The sequence below is a fragment of the Sus scrofa genome, chromosome 3 (genome assembly GCF_054392235.1).
Source record: "Sus scrofa isolate SSC_HxYL_T2T_F1_AM1 chromosome 3, Sscrofa_HxYL_maternal_Yorkshire_Landrace_v2.0, whole genome shotgun sequence".
Lineage (NCBI taxonomy): Eukaryota > Metazoa > Chordata > Mammalia > Artiodactyla > Suidae > Sus > Sus scrofa.
In genome coordinates this window covers 36,159,907-36,180,552 of record NC_139385.1, presented here as the reverse complement: position 1 = coordinate 36,180,552, position 20,646 = coordinate 36,159,907, and the positions used below count along the sequence as shown (strand labels likewise).

General features: G+C 43.3%; 1 protein-coding gene and 1 long non-coding RNA gene across 7 annotated transcripts in view; one reads left to right on the top strand and one right to left on the bottom strand.

Moving 5' to 3' along the window:
• Positions 1–10,549, top strand: part of SHISA9 (shisa family member 9) — a 545,216-nt gene extending 534,667 nt beyond the window's left edge. The window contains exon 6 of the transcript XR_014840775.1: positions 6,732–10,549. The gene's annotated coding sequence lies outside the window, so the exon portion shown is untranslated. The remainder of the gene's footprint in view (positions 1–6,731) is intronic.
• Positions 1–20,646, bottom strand: part of LOC110259931 (uncharacterized) — a 563,371-nt gene that overhangs the window by 226,849 nt on the left and 315,876 nt on the right. For 5 of the 6 annotated variants that reach the window (XR_014840782.1, XR_014840784.1, XR_014840783.1 and 2 more), the window contains one exon: positions 9,191–9,419. This is a non-coding gene — a long non-coding RNA (uncharacterized LOC110259931). Of the gene's footprint in view, positions 1–5,807; positions 5,972–9,190; positions 9,420–20,646 lie in introns of all 6 variants that reach the window. The other variant, XR_014840785.1, reaches the window with a different exon arrangement.

Below are 20,646 nucleotides of genomic sequence, written 5' to 3'. Positions count from 1 at the left end.
TTGGCTAATATTTTTTCCATTTACTGAGAATGTGTTCATAAATTTGGAGAGGCTTTAAAAGGCATTCAGTCAATTAGAATTGATCTGGACTAATTGAGTACCCTCTTACAGGACAGAAGTGCAATGGATTTCAAGTTTATCTTGGCACAATTTCCTCTCCACATTTTTTTCTCTGCATTTCTAACAGTTAGTTTTATGCCTCCTGACCCTGTTCCTCCCTTTCTTTCCTAGAGCAGAATTTCTCTAACTGTGCTCTATGAGAGATTACTGCATCCACTCAGTGTGTTCTGCAGTGAAACAGAGGGAACAGTAAATTAAGCAGTCTTCTTTCCTATAGGATACCATAGAATCTCAAATATGTTAGCATACATTATAAATCTCTAAGAAAGGAAAGAAAATATATGAAATTTACCACAATAATTTTACCCCAGGAAACTTAATTATGCAACACTTAGTAATAAGCATAACTTAAATATTCTCTGTTGGCAAACAAGCTATCATGCAATCAGAGCACACGATTCTTGAGATTTATGTACCCATAGTCTCTTTTGCTGGACTTCGGAAATTGCACTTATGCCTTTGAAAGAGTTCACTGGTGGCAAGAATGCCCAGATCTACTAATGACTTTTCCAGAATTAATAAGTAACTGTTGTATGTTAAAACATGAAGAGTACTCAAAAGAAGAAATCGGTATTACCACAAGAGACCCCTGAAAAACAAAACATTTCTAAATTGGAGGTAAAGGTTATGTTTGCTGATTTGCTCCTTTCGGCTAACATCCTTATTGACTATTATGGGATACAAGCTGTTGTGGTGAAGGGAGAAATGTTCAACTAGGAGAAGACTGGGAAAGATGATGCCAAGAGAAGAGGCTAGCCCAATGCTTCTCATATATTAATGTGCATATCAATCATTGGGGGTCTTGTTAAGATTCAGATTGACTTAATAGGTTTGGGATAGGATCCAAGATTGCGTTTTTCTAATGAACCACCAGGCGATGCTGATGTTTCTGGACAATGGATCACTTTTTTTTTTTTGTCTTTTTAAGGCCACTTCTGCAGCATACAGAAGATGCCAGGCTAGGGGTATAATCAGAGCTGCAGCTACTGGCCTACACCACAGCCATAGCAACTCAGGATCCAAGCCGCATCTGTGACCTACACCACAGCTCGCAGCAATGCTGGATCCTTGACCCGCTGAGCAAGGCCAGGGGTCAAACCTGCATCCTCATGGATCCTAGTTGGGTTCGTTATAGCTGAGCCATGTTGGGAACTCCCAATGGACCACATTTTGATCAGTAGTTATCCTGTACATTTTGGGGAAAAAAAATTTGGGAGGCCATACCCACAGCATGTGGACATTCCCAGGACAGAGATCAAAGCTGAGCAACAGTACTGCCAATGCCATATGCTTAACCACCAGGCCACCAGGGTACTCCAGGGAAATATATACTCTTTTGACTAGGCTTGGTGCTAAAGGACCTTAAGTGATTGGGTCCTCATGGAATGCTGCAAACAGGACTGTTCTTGATTTGCACAACTCAACCCCAAGTAGCAAGAAGATCATATCAACAGCCTGTGCATTCAAATAATAAAACAGACAAAAAAGTCCAAACCCTTTACCTTAGATTTCCAAGCCTCTAACTTCCTATGTGCTTTTTTATTTTTCTACCATTGTGGTCCCACCCAGAATGCACTCTTGAGACATGAACTGCTTGCATTTCTGGGGAAAAAAAATTCAATGTTCTCTGTCTCCTTTGTAAGAGTTGTTCTCTTTGCACCTTCTTTGCCTGGCATGGAGATGTCCATCTCAGACTTATTTATTCCACAAAGCCCAGTTAGTTAAGGCTCTGCTTTCGCTGAGAAGGCTTTCAAATACCCTGACCAGAATAAATGGCCCTCCCCTCCAATGCACATCCTGGGTACTTGCATTGAGAGCTGATCATGGAATGCACTTTGGATTAGAACCCTGTGCATGACGTCACATTTTCCCATTACACGTTGAGCTCTTGGAGGTAAGACGACTTGTCTCAACTATTTTTAAATCCTCTTCACTATAGCACTTAATACAGAGATGTACAATAATAAATACTTGTTAACTTAAGTATTTAAGAAAGAAATGTAACAGTCTCTAGGGAAGAACTTACCATCTTATTTTGGAAATAAGACATGAGAAATGATTGGAGAAAAATATGAGACTGAAAATAATGAAAACAGCTATCATATATTCAGAGATTACTAACTCAGGCACTGTATGAAGCATATTTCACTCACTGTCATTTAATCTTCACAAAAACTCTAAGAGAGTAAGGATTACCTCTGTTTGCGGAAGAGCAAATTGAGACTTAGAAAGACAAGTGATTTGTCTGAGGTCCCTGGTTCTGGAATGTCGATGTACATTGTCATTGGCTGCAGAGTTTCAAAAAATCTTGCTACCTGGGTCCTACCCCCAAAGACTGTGATTTCCTGACTGTTGGGTGGGGCTGTTTAAGGATTTTTAAGTTCCCCAGGTAATTCTAACATGCAGCCACGGCTGAGAACGCTGATTGAAAATATAACTAAGGGGGAGTTCCTGTCGTAGCACAGCAGAAACGAATCTGATTAGGATCCATGAGGTCACAGGTTCGATTTCTGGCCTCACTCAGTGGGTTAAAGATCCGGTATTGCCTGCGAGCTATGGTGTAGGTCACAGACGTGGCTCAGATCCCATGTTGCTGTGGCTGTGGTGTAGGCCAGCAGCTACAGCTCCGATTCAACCCCTAGCCTGGGAACCTCCATGTGCTGTGGGTGTGGTCCTAAAAATGCCAAAAAAAAAATAATAATAATAATAATAATTAACTGAGGGTATAGCTGTTTCTGTCTGACTCCAAGACCTGGGTTTTAACCTTGAGTTTCATTGCCAAGAAGAGCATTTTAGAGAGAGATGGATCAGAGGAAGCTGGCAGAGTTGAAGATGGGAAGAGGGATCCAATTTTAACCATACTTAGATCTGCCTTTGGAACGAAAATGCAACAGGGGAAATGCAGGTTTGCAGGGCTTTGAGAGATTTTGGCACCTGGTCATTGCATTGACTTTGGTCTGTAGGTGCCGAATATTTGACTAAGCCTGCCTAGGTAACCTCTTTTGTTGTAAGCGTATAGCAAAATAAGGCACAAGAATTAAGAGGTATTATACCATAGATGAGGCACAAGGCCCATAGCTGACTGGATAGCTTACTTTCTTTCCTCCATTTTTCATCAGTTGCCTATGTCCTATTTAATCTCCTAATTACATCAAAAGTCTTCCAAGAGGAAGACATTCCCTCTCGCAGGGGAGGTGTCTTGCCCAGGCTAATCCTCAACTCAGATAAAGAGCAGAGCTAATGGAGGGTCAGGAAGGGTTCAGAGGGCTTTGGTCTCTCCCAGCCTTGCAAGGCACGAAGTAAATGTGCTCTGTGTTTGCAGAGAGGCAGGACTCCTCTCTTGTTCAACCAACCCTACTGGAGGCGGAATCCAGCCTCAGTTCAGTAGTCACTCTCTACTGAGACGCTGAGGGGAGTAATCTTTGGGGACTTGTTCATCGCTTGAAGCCACATTGTTAGAGAAGCTTCCTAGAGGGGCTAGAAAAAGGTGGGGATGCAGGTCCTAGGTAAGGGGACCGAAGACTAGTTTGACCCACGATGGTCTCAAAATGGTCCGGGATGGCTGGAAGGACTGTAGGGAAGGTGTGGAAGTTGTAACCGATAGAGGCCATCCCTTCTTTCATTTACTCAATAGATAAAAGCTGAGAACATGTAGTGCATGAGGTGCCAAATATGTGAATCAAACCCCTCTGGTCACCACTCTCCTAGAGCTGACAAGATAGAGAGGAAGAAATAAACATTGTTGGTAGACTGGGTCGAATGGTGTCCCTAAATATTCATGCTAGCCCAGAACCTCAGAATGTTTGGAAAGATAGTCTTTGCAAATGTGGTCAGCTAAGAGGAGGTTGTATCAGATGAGGGTGGGCTCTCAATCCCATAACTGGCATCTTCATAAGAAAAGAAGAAGAGGAGTTCCCGTCGTGGCGCAGTGGTTGACGAATCCAATTAGGAACCATGAGGTTGCGGGTTCAGTCCCTGCCCTTGCTCAGTGGGTTAACGATCCGGCGTTGCCGTGAGCTGTGGTGTAGGTTGCAGACGCGGCTCGGATCCGGTGTTGCTGTGGCTCTGGCATAGGCCAATGGCTACAGCTCCGACTGGACCCCTAGCCTGGGAACCTCCATGTGCCGCAGGAGCAGCCCAAGAAATGGCAAAAAGACAAAAAAAAAAAAAAAAAAGAAAAGAAAAGAAACAAAGCAAAACAAAACAAAAACTAAAAAAAAAAAAAAGAAAAGAAGAGGACGCACAGAAACACATGGAGCAGAAGGCCATGTGAACATGGAGGCAGGGTTCTGAGTGACAAATCTACATGTCAGGGGGTACCCAGGACTGCCAGCAACCACCAGAAGTTCCTTCGGAGGCTTCATAAGGCATCCAAACTGCTGACACCTTGATTTCAGATTTCTAGCCTCCTGGACTATGAGAGTATACATTTCTGGTATTTCAAGCCACCTAGTTTATGGTGATTTGTTGGGGCAGTCCTGCAAACTAGTATAGTTGGATTACGAATCTGTACATTATACTCAGATTTCCAAAACAATGTAGCATTTATATTTCCTGAATTCACCTGATAATCCTCACAAATCCTCACCCCAAGGGGTCATGGGGAAAACATAAAGTTAGTTCAATTAAGTTAATGCTGCCCCATGCAATATTTCAAACAATCTTTGTTTTTTTGTTTTTTTGATTTTCAGGGCTGCACCCGAGGCATAAAGAAGTTCCCAGGCTAGGGGTCAAATTGGAGCTGTAACGGCCGGCCTACACCACAGCCACAGCAATGCTGGATCCAAGATGTGTCTTCAACCCACACCACAGCTCACAGCAATACCGGATCCTCAACCCACTGAGCGAGGCCAGGGATCAAACCCACACCCTCATGGATCCCAGTTGGGTTTGTTAGCCACTGAGCCATGATGGGAACTCCCTTCAAACAGTCTCTTAAGGTGAGTTAGCTTCTTCCCGGCACTTTCCATTTCCATTTCCCCTTCTTACACTTATTCTTCAGTGGGGCATCAGATGGGGATCAGGAGGCAGGAGTGGTGGCAGGGACAGAGGGGCCGCAGATCCACTCAGTCAAGCCCATCCATTGAATCCAGGCACCTCCGGTCTCCATGGTGATATCCCTTGCTGACTGGTTTCTGGGTACCCTGCTTGGCAGTGGACCACGTGGAAGCCCATGATAGGCAAACTTAAGATCTCTATTCTCTCCATCCAGTCAGGGCCTGTGACAGGTCCCTCCACAATCCTCCTCCAGCTGCACAGCCCTCAGATATCGACCACTCCCTTTCAGCCCCCAGGGCAGGTGGCCCACCCTACCGCACCCTACCATAGATCACTTTGCTTCTGGAGCTCCCAAAGCAAGCTTCCTAGGCATTCTTAGCTAACATCCAGGTCCTTCAGTAACTCAGAAAAAAAAATCTGGCTTTGTTTAGTCCCCACAAGGGAGGCTAAAGATGCTGTCTCAGGCTAACTCTTCCCTAACTGCAGCATGATCTGCTTTTGAAATAGCCACCTTATGTTAACACAGGGGGCATCTTATAAATCCTTCTCCTCTCAGAACCCAGATAGGAAACAGGAAAAGAAAAAAATCCTCTCTGCTTTCATCTCCCCATCAATCTCTCTAGCTGGTTTCTCCTCCCTACATGTCATCACAGAGAGTTTGATGAAGACACATGTGTTTCACCACCTACTTCGCTGAGCCAGTAACTCATTTCTTCCTGCTCCACTTGAAACAGCAGGAATGAACCTTCAGCCACTTCTTCCCCTTTCACCAGGATGTTCTCTATTCTACCTTCTGCTCTTCCCCAAGGTAGCATCACTCTTCCTTCTTATTCTAAAGATGTATTAGAAGAACCTGATTTACCACAAAAAGAAGAAAGAGCATCTCTTTAAATTTTTTAAAATATTACCCCTTGTTATGAGTAAACAAATATGCAAATAAGACATTTTAAAAACTGCAAGTAAAACATTTGATGAGCATTAAGAATAAAGTAAATAGAGGAGTTCCCGTCGTGGCTCAGTGGTTAACGAATCTGACTCAAACCATGAAGTTGCAGGTTCGATCCCTGCCCTTGCCCAGTGGGTTAAGGACCCGGCATTGCCATCAGCTGTGGTGTAGGTCACAGACACGGCTTGGATCCTGCGTTGCTGTGGCTCTGGCATAGGCCGGTGGCTACAGCTCTGATTAGACCCCTAGCCTGGGAACCTCCATGTGCAGCCCTAGAAAAGGCAAAAAGACAAAAAAAAAAAAAGAATAAAATAAATAGAATAAAATTATAAGTGGAAAAACATAATCAAAGTTTTCATAAAAATAGATAACACACTTAGGGCATATTAAGACTTTAAAATATTTTTTAAGTTGTCATTGTAACTTTTGTGGCAGCATGGTTATGGGCAATGCCACTATTAACTGTCATTAACGACAAGACGTCACATGACAAATCAGCCTATTCACAATGCAACAGGCGATAGTATATGGTTTGAACAGTGCAGTATTCCAAACAGGAATGCCATTGCCGAAATTTGCACCATGTCTTTGAAATTTGTACCAAGTGCCAAGATTTCATAAATTGTATCTCTGTAATCACCATTGTCTTTGTTTCTATATGCTACAGCCTCCACTCAGGAAAATGCTGTCACTTCAAAAATATTAACATCACCTTTGTCTCAGTCACTGACATACCATCAGATGAAGGAAGAACCATCAACTTCAGGACCATGGAAGCCCTGGGGACAGCCACATCAGCAAGAACCAGAAGCATGGGGGAAGCAGAGTCATGCTAGCGGCGAGCATGACCAAAGGATCAACTTAGACAAGTACTACCCAGCCTACTTTGACAAGGTTCCTATGAGACCTTACCACTCCAAGAGGAACCACAACTTCTGCCCAACTGCCAACCTTGATAAATTACGGACCTTGGTCGGCGAGCAGACATGGGCAAATGCTACCAGAACCAAGGCTGGAGATGCCCCCATCATTTAAGTGATACAATTGTGCTACTAAAACATTCTGGAGAAGAGATGTTCTCAAAGCCACCTGTCATCATGAAAGCCAAATGCTTTGGCAGAAAAGGTGAGAGAAAGATGAAGGGCAAGAAGAGGGGTCTGGTATCCTGGTGGCTTGAAGCCACATGGATTTCATTAAATGCTTTTAAAATGTGTTAAAAATATTAATAGCACAAAAGGTTTGGCTGTCATTCAATGTCTTCCCTGTCACCCCTGCATCCAGGAAGGAAGTCATTATGTGTGTACTGCCTTCCAGCTCACAGCTCTCACACTATAATCTCCACTGAAGAGAAAGAAGGATTTTTTTTTTCCCCAGCCACAGATTTCTCATCAGTCAAGAGCAGCATCGGGGTTGGGTGTTGAGACCATTATGCACAAATTGTTCCATACCCGATAATTATGGGTCAGACATCTCCAGCATCTTTGTGACTTTTCTCTACCTGCATGCATGGCATGTAAGCTTCCTTCCCCCACTCCAATCTCCTTCCCTGCTTGCCAACTTGGTAAAAAATCTTTTGTTATCCTCAAAATTATTCTGACATCATCTCTTCCTTGAAGTATCCCCTGATCCTTCCAAAGAAGATTTGTCTATTCATTCTCTCCAAAAACCCCATCCCTTGTGGCCATTACTATTAATGCGTCTAATGTCTTCTACATGTATATTTATTTCCATGATTGTCTGTTTACTTTCTCAAGGGAGAAAATTATACCCTATTCAACTCTGACAATTTAGGTCAGGGATTCTCCACCCTGACTTCACATTGAAATCACCTGGGGAACTTTAAAAACGGTGGCTTCCTGGGAGAATCCCCAGAGGTTCTGGTTTAATTAGCCTGGGGTTTGGCATTGGATTGTGTTTTTTTTTTTATGAATGTTTTTGAGTGCCAAGGATGATGCTGATGCACAGCCAAGGCTGAGAGCTGTTGCCCTTGCATCCAGCATGGGGCTTGGTAAGCTATACTCTGTCATTTAACTGTTTCATCTTCCTGATGTTTAAATGCTCTTAACCTTTAGCAGATTTCCCCCTACAACTGTTGTTAGGATGAGTCACCAAAATATCACTTCTCCCTGAAAAACTAAACAAACCTTTGAAATAGACGTCTCCATCCATCAGTGCTCTCCTCCTAGGGCAGCTCATAAAAAACACTCAAGAAATAACTCCTTCTGAAGGAGGAAGGCTGGCTGTTGACTTTATTATTTTTGCATAAAGCCCACACATACCCTGGGAGCTACTCTGTGGCCCAGAAACAGAACTCTGGAACAACAACGGCAAATCAGATAGGAGCCCCCATCATGTTTGAACCCCCGGGCTTCTCTCCTCCCTCAGCCTTGAACTCCAAATCCTGTTCAAACTGCTTTCCAATAATTCCATATAAGATGAAGATACTGCTATCAAGAGGACTGCAGAGCCATCTGTGCAAGATTCCCCCCCCTTTTTTTTTCCTGTTTTTACTTGGAGGAGGCTTCCCACAGTGATGCTCAGATGCAAAGACAGAAAGAAGCTTTTGCAGTAGGTCAACAGTGGTTTAAGCTGGGAGCCCCTTCTTTCAGAGGTTACATAGAAGAAAAAGAAGCTTGAACAGCTCTGATCCTAATGACATGTTCAGGGCTTCCCCCACTGTCCCTCCCTCAGTACTTCAATCATCTGAAGATGAATTAGGGATGCTCTGGTATTAATGATGTTGACCCCATTTGCTTCCTGGACCATTAATGAGGAGCCCCAGTCTTCTCCTTGGTACCAAGCTTGACCTGGAGGCCAGCCATCCTTTTACATGATGCTGAGTTATACATATTCTAATATGCAGGCAAGGGTGAAACTTAATGAAAGCAGACAGATTCTGATTCTTCCTTCCCCTTTATTATTTTGAAAGCCATATTAACCTGGGCAAGGCTGACCTTATGAAAACTGCAGTGAGAGCCTGCCCAGGTGGGGCGAAGCTATCCCTCATCTGAAAATATCTTCCCTGAGGCCGATAACCCATCATTCAAAATGTATTATTTGAAACTGGGAGCAGCTTGTATAATGTCAGACACCTGTCCCATCCCCACTAATAACAATAACACCAACCTTCCAGGGCCAGGGTGAAGTCCAAGAAGCTGAGGGCATAGCATGCTCTTCATCAGCTGGCATAGCAGAAATGAGGCAAGAGAAAAGGTTGGTCCTGGACAAAGCAGCCTCCACTGTCAGATCTGAGATAGACTGAGGAGATGGGGGCTGGATGAGTCCAAACATGAAGGTATCAGATATTCTCAATGAGCACGAAGGGGACAGACTTGCTGCTTTAAAGATGTAAGACCTAAAGAGACAATACAGAAAATTCATCATTATTATAGTTAGTATGTGGCAGGCATGTCCTATGGGTCTGGCATTTGTTCTAAGTGTTTTGCCTGCATTGGGCATACAGTCCTCGTCAGTACTACAATTATGATCACCCTTATTTTGTAAGTAGGGAAGCTGAGGCTCAGGAAGGTGACACATTTGCCAGAGTCACACAGCCAAGAAAGAATAAAACTGGGGTTGATTCCCTACAGAGTGCTGTTGACTTTTACAGGGTCCTGCCTTGTTATCGAGGAACTGGCCGTGCGTTCTATTCTGGCAGGGGTGGAATCCTAGCATCCAGGGGACAGTTCAAAGTTCTGGGTGCAGAGAAGGCAAGGGTGGAGTTTGCCAGACAGCAGCCCTGTACATTTTCCTTGGGCTGCTCTGTTTCTTGGGCTTGACTCCATCATCAACTCTGACTATCCATTTCAGATATGACGAACATGGCTATGGGTAGCTTGGAGAAGATTCTTGCCCACTGGCCGTGAATCTCTGAACACTGGCAAATGGAAATCCTGTTACTCTGTCAACCAGAGGCCAAAGTATGCTACAATGTTCAGATGATGTTTGGCCTCTTAAGTGTACCCTAAGCACCGTGCTCATCAAGCCAAGGTCAGTCAGTGGGATGCAGGGTTTCTCGGTCTCAGCACATGTGACATCTTGGGATGGGTAAATCTTTGCTGTGGGAGGCTGTCCTGTGTAGGATGTTTAGCAGCATCTGTAGCCTCTACTCACTAAATGTCTTCAGCACCATCTACCCCAGACGGGATAATGGAAAATGTACAGCTAAACATCTCTTAGGGGGGGCAAGATCGCCCTGAGCTGAGAACCACAGGATAGTCCCCAAACTTTAGAGTGCCTTGGATTCACACTATGGGCCTGATAAAACACAGCTGTCTGTGCTCTCAGAGTTTCTGACCCAGCCGTTCTCAAATGGGTCCAAGGATGTGCACATATCGTAGGTGATGCTTCTGCTATTGGCCCAGAAACCACCCTTAGAGAACTACTGAATTAGTCCATTCCATTATGCATCTAGAATCATGCATACTGTTAATCCTGAGTGTGGATGACTCTATGAAGACCTTCCTCACGTGCTAGAAAAATAAAGGTTCTGGTTTAGACAATGACTCTCAGTTGAAGAGTCAAGTAGGAGAAAGGAACCTAGAATTAGAATTAGAAAATGTGAATTTGAGCCCATTAAAAAATCAAAACAAAACCCAAAGCCAATGAGTTATCAGAATTTTAAGGCCCCAATTCCCCAATCCACAGAATAAAGAAAAGAACAAGTGACAGCAAACTGACTCTGGATTGTTGGTGACTCGGTGAAAAAAACCCAGGGACCCCCAAACTTTGATCATCCTCAAAGCACATCACAAGATCTTTCACAACATGAAATGAACACTTCTCTTCACATCAACTCGCAAAATAGGGGAGGAAAAAACCTTAATTATCCATTATATCATAAGAAATCACATCTGTGTAATCTCTTTTCACTTGGTAATTATGCTTTCCCCAATAGGCATTAAGATAACTATTAAAAATCTCCGTGTACCACTTAAAATCATCTTCTACACCTCCCATGGTCCATGTTATCACACTTTGGGGAACCCTGGAGTGTTTGTGAGGGAGCTTTATAGGTTACAAAGTGTCATACAGATTCAAGGTGCTGTTATTAACTTTGTGTGGCCAGAGAGGTGGTTGTTAACTGTCTAGAGAGGGAACAAATGTTGGGACTGGGAGGCCTTCCCTGACATGAGCTACTGCAGCGAGTGTACATTCCTCTGTTCTTAAAGTCTGGCTGTATATCAGGAATGGCCACGTGAAGCTGTTATCCCAGCCCCTTTGGTCTCTGAGAGCCCTTCCTAATATTCCCTAATGCCATTTCAGGTGGGAGATGATGAATTCAAAGGGAAGAGCCAGTTGAAAGCTGTAGGAATACACTTGACACTAACAAGATCCACCTGCACTTATTTCCCTTGTAACTCCCCAAAACAGGTCTTGTTCCAGAAGAGACCCATCATGGCTTTAGCACAGCCTCTCCTGGGGAGGACATCACTTCAGAGCCTGGCCCACGTGAACCTGGAGCAAAAGACCCTTCCCTTACCTGCCTAGGATCATGGGGCTTTAGGGATTTAGCATCTTCTTGGAATAGGCGCAAACCCTCAGGCAACTGCTTCTCCCTTTATTTTTTATTTATTTATTTTTTTGTCTTTTTGCCATTTCTTGGGCCGCTCCCGCGGCATATGGAGGTTCCCAGGCTAGGGGTCGAATCGGAGCTGTAGCCACCGGCCTACGCCAGAGCCACAGCAACGCAGGACCCGAGCCACGTCTGCAACCTACACCACAGCTCACGGCAACGCTGGATCGTTAACCCACTGGGCAAGGGCAGGGACTGAACCCGCAACCTCATGGTTCCTAGTCGGATTCGTTAACCACTGCGCCACGACGGGAACTTGCTTCTCCCTTTAAACTAGTAGCTCTCCCTTCTGTGTGTATTAGGTGCACCTCAGAAGAATTTTTTTTTTTTTTTGGAAAATTAATGCACGTGCCCCACCCCAGGCCAAATGAATCAGCATTCCTAGAGGTGTTACTCAAGTATCAGTATTTTTACTGCTTTAAAAATACACATGTGCATCCATGGTTAAGAACAGGGTGTTAAGTGAAAGGCAAAAAAAAAAAAAAAAAAAAAAAAAAAGAAAAAGAAAAACCCTGCAAACACTTTGAGTCTCCCTGTAACCAAAGGACCTCTGCCTTAAAGAAAAGCACACACCAATTGTGATTCTAAAAATTCGATGACCTTTTATCCATGTCCCCTTGAGTTCGTGCACTGATTTCTTCTCTCCAAATGACAACTCATTCTGTTTTCCACTTCAAAACTCAAAGAAAAACCTTCTGTACTTTTGGTGCAGCCACTATGGAGAAGAGTATGGAATTTCCTTAAACTAAAAACAGAGTTACCATATGATCCAACGTATCTCACTCTCACTCCTGGGCTTATATCAGAAACAGACAAAAAAATCTAACTTGAAAAGATACATGCACCCAAATGTTCATAGCAGCACTATTTACAATAGCCAACACACGGAAGCAACCTAAGTGTCCATTGATAGATGAATGGATAAAGGTGTGGTATGTAATATTGTATAAAAAAGAATGAAATAATGCTATCTGCAGCAATATGGGTGGACCTAGATATTATCATATTAAGTGAAGTAAGTCAGACAAAGACAAATGGCATATGATGTCATTTATGTATGGAATCTAAAAAAATGAACTTATTTACAAAACAGAAACAGACTCACATAGAAACAAATTTATGGTTACCGAAGGGAAAGGGGGAGGCTAAATTATGAGTTTGGGATTAACAGATATATACTACTGTATATAAAATATAAAATATAAATATAAATACTGTATATAAAATAGATAACCAATAAAGACCTCCTGTATAGCATAGGGAATTATATTCAATATCTTCTAATAACCTAAAATGAGAAAAAATCTTTAAAATGATGTATTTTTTTTTAACGGCTACACCTACAGCATTTGGAAATTTCCTTGCTAGGGATCGAATCAGAGCTGCTGCTGCAGGCTTACGCCACAGCCACACCAATGCCATATCCAAGATGCAACTTCGACCTACACAACAGCTTGCAGCACAGCAATGCCAGATCCTTAACACACTGACCAAGGCCAGGGATGGAACCCACATCCTCAGGACACTGTGTAGGGTTCTTAACCCACTGAGCCACAATGGGAACTCCAGTATGTGTGTGTGTGTGTGTGTGTGTGTGTGTGTGTGTGTGTGTGTGTGTGTGTGTGTGTGTGTGTGTGTGTTATATATTTATATCATTAGGAAGCTGATGTAAATACTCAATGAATTAAAACAAAAACGTTCTGTATTTATTGAATATTTACATCAATACCCTGTTCTACATGTTTTGCATGTAATTCACTGGATCTGCTTAATGAGGCAGTACAGTGGCAATATTTGTTATAAAGGAGAACTATTAGGTATTCTATCCTGTACGACCACAAACTTCCGGAATTTCCCACTCACATTTCTGAGATCACTTCCTCCTCCCTTTACCCATGAAGTTGCAAGAGAAGTCACCATTTTGGTCCAACGTTAATCCCAGCCTTTAAACACAGATGAGTGGGCTAGTGTTGGATACAAGCCGTACCCAAGCCAATTCATCCCTAAGAACATAGAAGGTAGAGGGGGTTGAGAAGAAGGGAGAAAAAAATAAGGTCTTCTCCATTCACATAATATAATCATACATAAACTAGAGGTGCCAGCAATCATTTATTTATAATTTGTTTGAGTAAACGAATATAAGTTAATAAGACTAAGACTGAAGAAAACACACAGAATCTCATATAACAGAAGGAGAGTCTACATGGCATTCAAGGCCCTGATTAGTCCCCTATGCTCCCGCTTGTGTACTCTGTGAGACACCAGTATTCTTATGATAAATTCCTCCATTTGCTTAAGCTAATCTGAGTAGGCTTCTGTGAGTTGCAATCAAGATGAATTAATATGAATATGCATAGGATACAGAGGAGGGGTGCAAAGAAGCATAAGACTTTGGCAGATCCCCTATAGGAATATGCAGTGTGGGAAACAAAAATCAAAGATGTGAGGTCAGACACAGTTCAGCTCCAAATGCTCACACGCCAGCTGTGTGACCTTGGGAGGTTATTTTCCCTCTGTGAACTAGGTTTTTCCCCTTCACAAAGGATACCAATATTTCATGTGGACACTGTGCAAATGAAATATCAGTATATTGCCTGGCACCTTGTGGAGGCTGCAACTAATCAGAATTCCTTTCCCCATCTTAGCACTAGAAGGGGTCTGAGGGAACAAAGAGGAGAAAGTTAAGAGGGCGGCCGCCCAAGATCTGAGCATGACCTGGGTTTCATGAGGTTGTAATCCTCTCAGCTCTCTGTTTGCTCCTGGCTGAGGCAGAAGAGCAGACAAGCCAGCATGGAACCCAAGGAGGCCCTTTACACATTCTGGATCCCACACAGCCCAGAGGGTATCCGAGCTGCCGATTAAGATGTTTTATCTTAGGAGTTCCCATTGTGGCTCAGGGGTTAACGAACCTGACTAGGAACCATGAAGTTGCAGGTTCAATCCCTGGCCTCGTCAGTGGGTTCAGGATCTGGTGCTGCCGTGAGCTGTGGTGTAGGTCGCAGATGCGGCTTGGATCTCGTGTTACTGTGGCTGTGGTGTAGGCCAGCGGCTACAGCTCCAATAAGACCCCTAGCCTGGGAACATCCACATGCCGTAGGGGCAGCCCTAAAAAGACAAAAAGACAAAAAATAAAAATAAAAGATGTTTTATCCTAAAGGGTCTCAGGGAAGGCAGGTGGAAAGAGGAGGTCACAGAGCTTGGAGTGCAAAAAAAAAAAAAAAAAAAAAAAAAAAGAAAGAAAAAAGAAAAATTCACAGCTGTATGTGCTTTTTGAAAGTCTTATTCTGAAATAAAAATTATGAAAAAAAGAACTAGGTCACTGAATTGAAACGCATCAGGATCTTCATTAAAAGTTTGATTTTTCTCATATGAATTCCAAATAATAGAGGGATATGAGAATGACATTTGCTTATTTTAGGGTCATAGGATAAGTTTGGCCTTTCAAGCCAGAGAGATTTCTGGCCTGCAGCAAGCCACACTTGCTGTTTCAACCCCACTGAATGGAACTAAAATGCCTAATTTATTGGATTAAAGAAATTAAATAAGATTCTTATAAAGTGCCCAGCGTATGGTATGTGCTTAATTAATAAAATTGTCACATCTCTTCTCCACACCCTATAAAGCTTTAATGTGGCCCTAAAGGGCATGAATTTTAGGACTGACACAGTTGAGTTTGAATTTCACTTTTGACGACTGTATGAAATGACTTAATTTTTCATACCCTCATTTTCCTTCTCTATTAAAAAGGAGTAACAACGTCTACCTGATTTTGCTGACCCAGATCCATTTCCCTTTCTCCATTACAGGGTTTGCTTTTTTTCAGTTACCATGGTTTTTCTAGGTAGCTATAAGGCTTCTGGAAGGCTGACCTCACCCTCGGGCCCCACGGTAGCTTCATTGGTCTGGAGAAAATCCTATTTTCTCCGTGGATTTGGAATGAGCATATGACATAGCTTTAGTCAATGAGACAAGGGAAGAAAATGACTGAGGACTTTTCAGAAAAGATCTGTCTTTCCAAAGGTCTCTTCCATTTCTGGATGTTGTCTGGTCCAGACGTGATGCCTGGAGTTTCTTTAACCCATTTTGAGGTCAGCCTGTGAGTGAAACTAACACTGAAAAAAAAAACAGAGGATGAAAAGAGCCTGGACCTGTGCATCCCTGTTGATCCTTTGAATCAGCCTACTTAGAAACCTGTCTTACCTCCAAGTTTCCTGATACTGTTGATCATGAGTGACATTGAAGCCAAGTGGATGCACAAATTCTGTCACTTGCATCTGAAAGTATCCGGACCGATGAGAGCTCTTTGAGATAACACAGGCAAATCACTAGTCACAGTCAACCCTGGCCACCCAGGAAGGGTACAACAGATGATTAGCTCTTGTCGTTGATGCCATCATAACCATTATCATCGTTACTAGCTAACAATTATAAAAACAACAGCAGCAACTATAAGAGTAACAGCAAACACTGCCTATGTGCCAGGCACACTTTTAAGTGCTTAATATACTTAAATTAATTAATTTTCACAAAACCCCATGAGGAAGATGCATAATTATACCAAATGGATGGAGACAATGAGGTTCAGAGAGGTTAAGTAACTTCCCTAAGGTTACACAGCTGGTAGATGATAGAGGCACTATTTAACCCATGTAGCCAAGCACTAGAGTCTATGACACAGGAGTTCCTGTCATGGCTCAGTGGGTTAAGAACCCAACATGGTGTCCATGAGGATGAGGGTTCAATCCCTGCCCTTGCTCAGTGGGTTTAAGGAAACTACATAGCCGCAGGCTCGTGTAGGTCTCAGATGCAGCATGGATCCCACGTTGCTGTGGCTGTGGCGCAGGCTGACAGCTGCAGCTCTGATTCAAACCCTGGCCCTGGAACTTCCATAGGCCACAGGTATGGCCCTAGAAAGAAAAACAAAACAAAACTATGACACAGAGAGGAAGACCACAGGGAAATCTGATTTTATCTCCTGATGTGCTCTCCCTTCTTCTTCCAGCTTCTAAGCAAAGCCAAGACAAATGAATAGAGTCCCCAGGGAGAGACCACTATGGGGTGGAAAGGGGGCTGATTTGTATGTGTGACCTCAAGTAAGATAAATGCGACTCAATTGCCTACCTGTAAAAGGGGCAGGGGGTGCTCCTACCTCGTGGGATTGCTGAGGGGAGGGACGAAGCTCCCTGTTCAGTGTGTGGCTCAGAGCCTACACGAGAGCTATTAAAGATCAACTATCACAGCCTCGCAGCATTTTCCTACCTTTCTCCCATTTACCAGTTGCCTGCTCTGTCTCTTTGAATGATGACATGAAGAGGAAAAAAGACTTAAGGAGATGGTCTGAATGCCAACCATGTCGGCAGTTACTGCTTTAATTTAAAGCCCTTTCTCTGCTCTTCTCACTAAGGAGTCTGATGATAATTCCCTCCCAGTGCTTCATTTCATAACCAAGGCCAATTTGACTCATTATCTCCCTGTCAGCACCAAGAGAATGAAAACCTGCTGTCAGTAACAACTTGTCCCCGCTCAGCATCTCAGAATAGAATCTGGGGTAGAGGAGGAGTCAAGGGTGAATTCCCCCATGTGGGTCATTAACCCTGAGGAACACATCCAAGGATGCTCGGCCAAGCCCAGCCCAGGATAAGGCTACACGTGCCAGCAACCTTCTGAGTCACCTCAGGGGATGACCTTTGAAGGAGGAAACTACAGGGTCAGGGCAGAAAGGCTCACTCATGGCAGAAATGAACATAGCATGATGTTCAGATTTGTGAACTGTATCAAACCAGAATATAGGTTCCAGAATCAGGCAGATGTGGGTTTGAATCCAAGCTGTGCTGTGACATTGGGCAGGTTCCCTAGTTGTTCTGAGCCTCATTTTTCTTGCCTATGTAATGGAGTGATACTATCTATACAGGCAGGCCTCAGAGATACTGTGGCTTTGATTCCACACCACCGTAATAAAGTGAACATTGCAATGAAGTGATTCACACGAATTATTTGGTTTTCCAGTGCATATAAAAGTTATATATACACTGTACTGTGGTCTATTAAGTAAGCAATAGCATTACATCTTTAAAAATAATGGGCATACCTTGATTTAAAAATACTTTATTGCTAGAGTTCCCATTGTGGCTCAGTGATAACGAACCTGACTAGTATTCATGAGGATGCATGTTTGATCCCTGGCCTCGATCAGTGGATTAAGGATCTGGCGTTGCCATGAGCTGTGGTGTAGGTCACAGACTTGGCTCAGATCCCACATTGCTGTGGCTGTGGCATCAGTAGCTCTGATTCGACCCCTAGCCTGGGAACTTCCAAATGCGGTGGGTGTGGCCCTAAAAAGACGAAAAAAAAAACTTTATTGCTAAAAAACACTATTACCTTGAACTTTTGGCAAATCGAAGTGAAATACCAAAGATCACTGATTCCAGATCACTGTAACAAATATAATAATACTGAAAAAGTTTGAAATATTGCAAGAATGACCAAAATATGACACAAAGTGGGCAAATGCTGTTTGGAAAAGTGGCACCAGTAGATGTACTTGACACAGTATTGTCACAAACATTTATTTCTTTAAAGGATAGTTGATTTACAATGGTATATTAACTTTAGGTGTGCAATGTAGTGATTTAATATTTTATAGATTATGTTCTATTAAAGTTAGCATAAAATACTGGCTATATTCCCTGGGAAATACAATATATCCTTAACTATTTATTTCTTACATAGTAGTTAGTTCCTCTTAATCCTCCAGCCTTATTTTGCCCCTCCCCCACCTTTCTTACCACTGACGGCACTAGTTTGTTCTCTCTGTGAATCTGTCTCTTTTCTGTTATATTTATTTGTAAAAAGTGCAATATCTGGAGTTTCCATTGTGGCTCAGTGGGTTACAAACCCAACTAGTAACCATGCGGATGCAGGTTCAATCCCTGGCCTCACTCAGTGGGTCAAGGATCTGGCATTGCCATGAGCTGTGGTATAGGTTGCAGACAGGGCTCCGATCTGGCCTTGCTGTTGCTGTGGTATAGGTTGCAGACAGGGCTCCGATCTGGCCTTGCTGTTGCTGTGGTGTGGGTTGGCAGCTGCTGTTCCAATTCAACTCCTAGCCTGGGAACTTTCACCTGCCGCAGGTACGGCACTAAAAAGAAAAAAAAAAGTGCAATATCCATGAAGATCAATAAAGTGAAGCACACTAAAATGACATATGCCTCTCCACAGAGATGCTAACCAAAGCACGACCCTCCCTCAAGAGCAAGAATTCTTTTCTTAGGTTCCAAAATGTGGGAAAGCACCCTTGCTTCAACATGGCTGCTTCCCAGCCATTTCTTTTCCTTCCTGCTTCCAAAGTTTCAGCTCCTTTGAAGTTCATGTTGAGCCTTCACTTCAGCCACTCACTCTCATTCACTGAAGAGTCTAGCACCTAGACCACTGTCTTTCTTTCCACCGTTATTCCTGTCATCCTTCCTTGTGACCCCAGTACCCATGTGAATTATCCAAGTGTCCATCCAAGGACCCAGCTGCCCATATCCTCGACCACTGTATCTCTGCAAATCTGTCCTCTTGATTCATCTCAACCACACATGGGCATGATTACAACTTTGAGAGCACCATGTCTAAGAAATTTAAGTATCCCATCCTTGTATCTTTCCAGCTCATCTGCTGCAGGACCCTCTAATCCAATTATTCTCCCCACCATTGAAGCCCCTACGCCATGGTCCCCCATCACTACCTCCGTATTGATCATCTCGTGTCCACCCTTTCTTTCTTCTTCCCACAGTTTAGGTTCATGGTCAAACACTTGGGGACACCATTAACTCTTTCACTTCCCCCTTCCTCTATTTTGTTTCTCCATCCAAATCAAACCCAGGTTAAACCTTATGCTTACCTCTTCTGTGCCTGCAGCCCAACAGCTCAACATGGTTGGAGAAACACACACCCAGGTGACTGACCTCACTTTACCCTTACGACGATAGTCCTACCAGAAAAACTTACTGTGGGAGTTCCTGTCATGGCTCATCAGTAATGAATCCAACTAGTATCCATAAGGACACGGGTTCGATCCCTGACCTCAGAGTGGGTTAAGGATCCGGCATTGCCATGAGCTGTGTTGTAGTTTGCAGACCTGGCTCAGATCCCACATTGCTGAGGCTGTGACGCAGGCCAGCAGCTACAGCTCCAATGCAACCCCTAGCCTGGGAACTCCCATATGATGTGGGTATGGCCCTGAAAAGACACACACACACCAAAAAAAAAAAAAAAAAAGGAAAAGAAAAAAAGAAAGAGAGAGAGAAAAGAAAATTTTACTGTGTTTCTCCAGAAACTTGGTCTTTCTGTTTTTTTTCAGAATGACTATTTAATATCTTCTTCCCCAACCTCCAATGCCTCTTTTCTCATCCTTGGAAAACTGATGACCTTTCTCTTATTTCACTGAAAATGAGAAACTTCAAAAGAACTCAATCATCCCACGGCCACCACCAAATTTGCAAACACCTGTACAGACTGCTTCTGACTTCCCTGTTATGCTGGATGGACCATCAGCCTCTCCACCATGACTCTTTCCTCCTCAAAGACTTTACAATGTCAATTCTCTTTTTTCTCCTGCATCAGTTCTCCCCTCTCTGTGGATCATTTCCATAAGCATGTGGACAAGCTATGGCAATGCTCTTTTGTTATCTTGTTACTCTTTATTTTCACTTATTTATTTATTTATTGCTTTTTTTAGAACCACACTCATGGGATATGAAAGTCCCCAGACTAGGAGTAAAATCAGAACTGCAGCTGCCACAGCCACAGCAATGAGGGATCTGAGCAATGTCTGCGACCTACACCACAGCACATAGGCAAAGCCAGATCCTTTACCCACTGAGCGGGGCCAGAGATTGAACCCAAGTGCTGATAGATACTAGTTGGGTTTGTTTCCAGTGAGCCATAAAGGTAACTCTAGGGCTCATTTTTTAAAAAGAACACTTCCCTTGATATTACATTTCCTTCCATCCAATATCCTGTT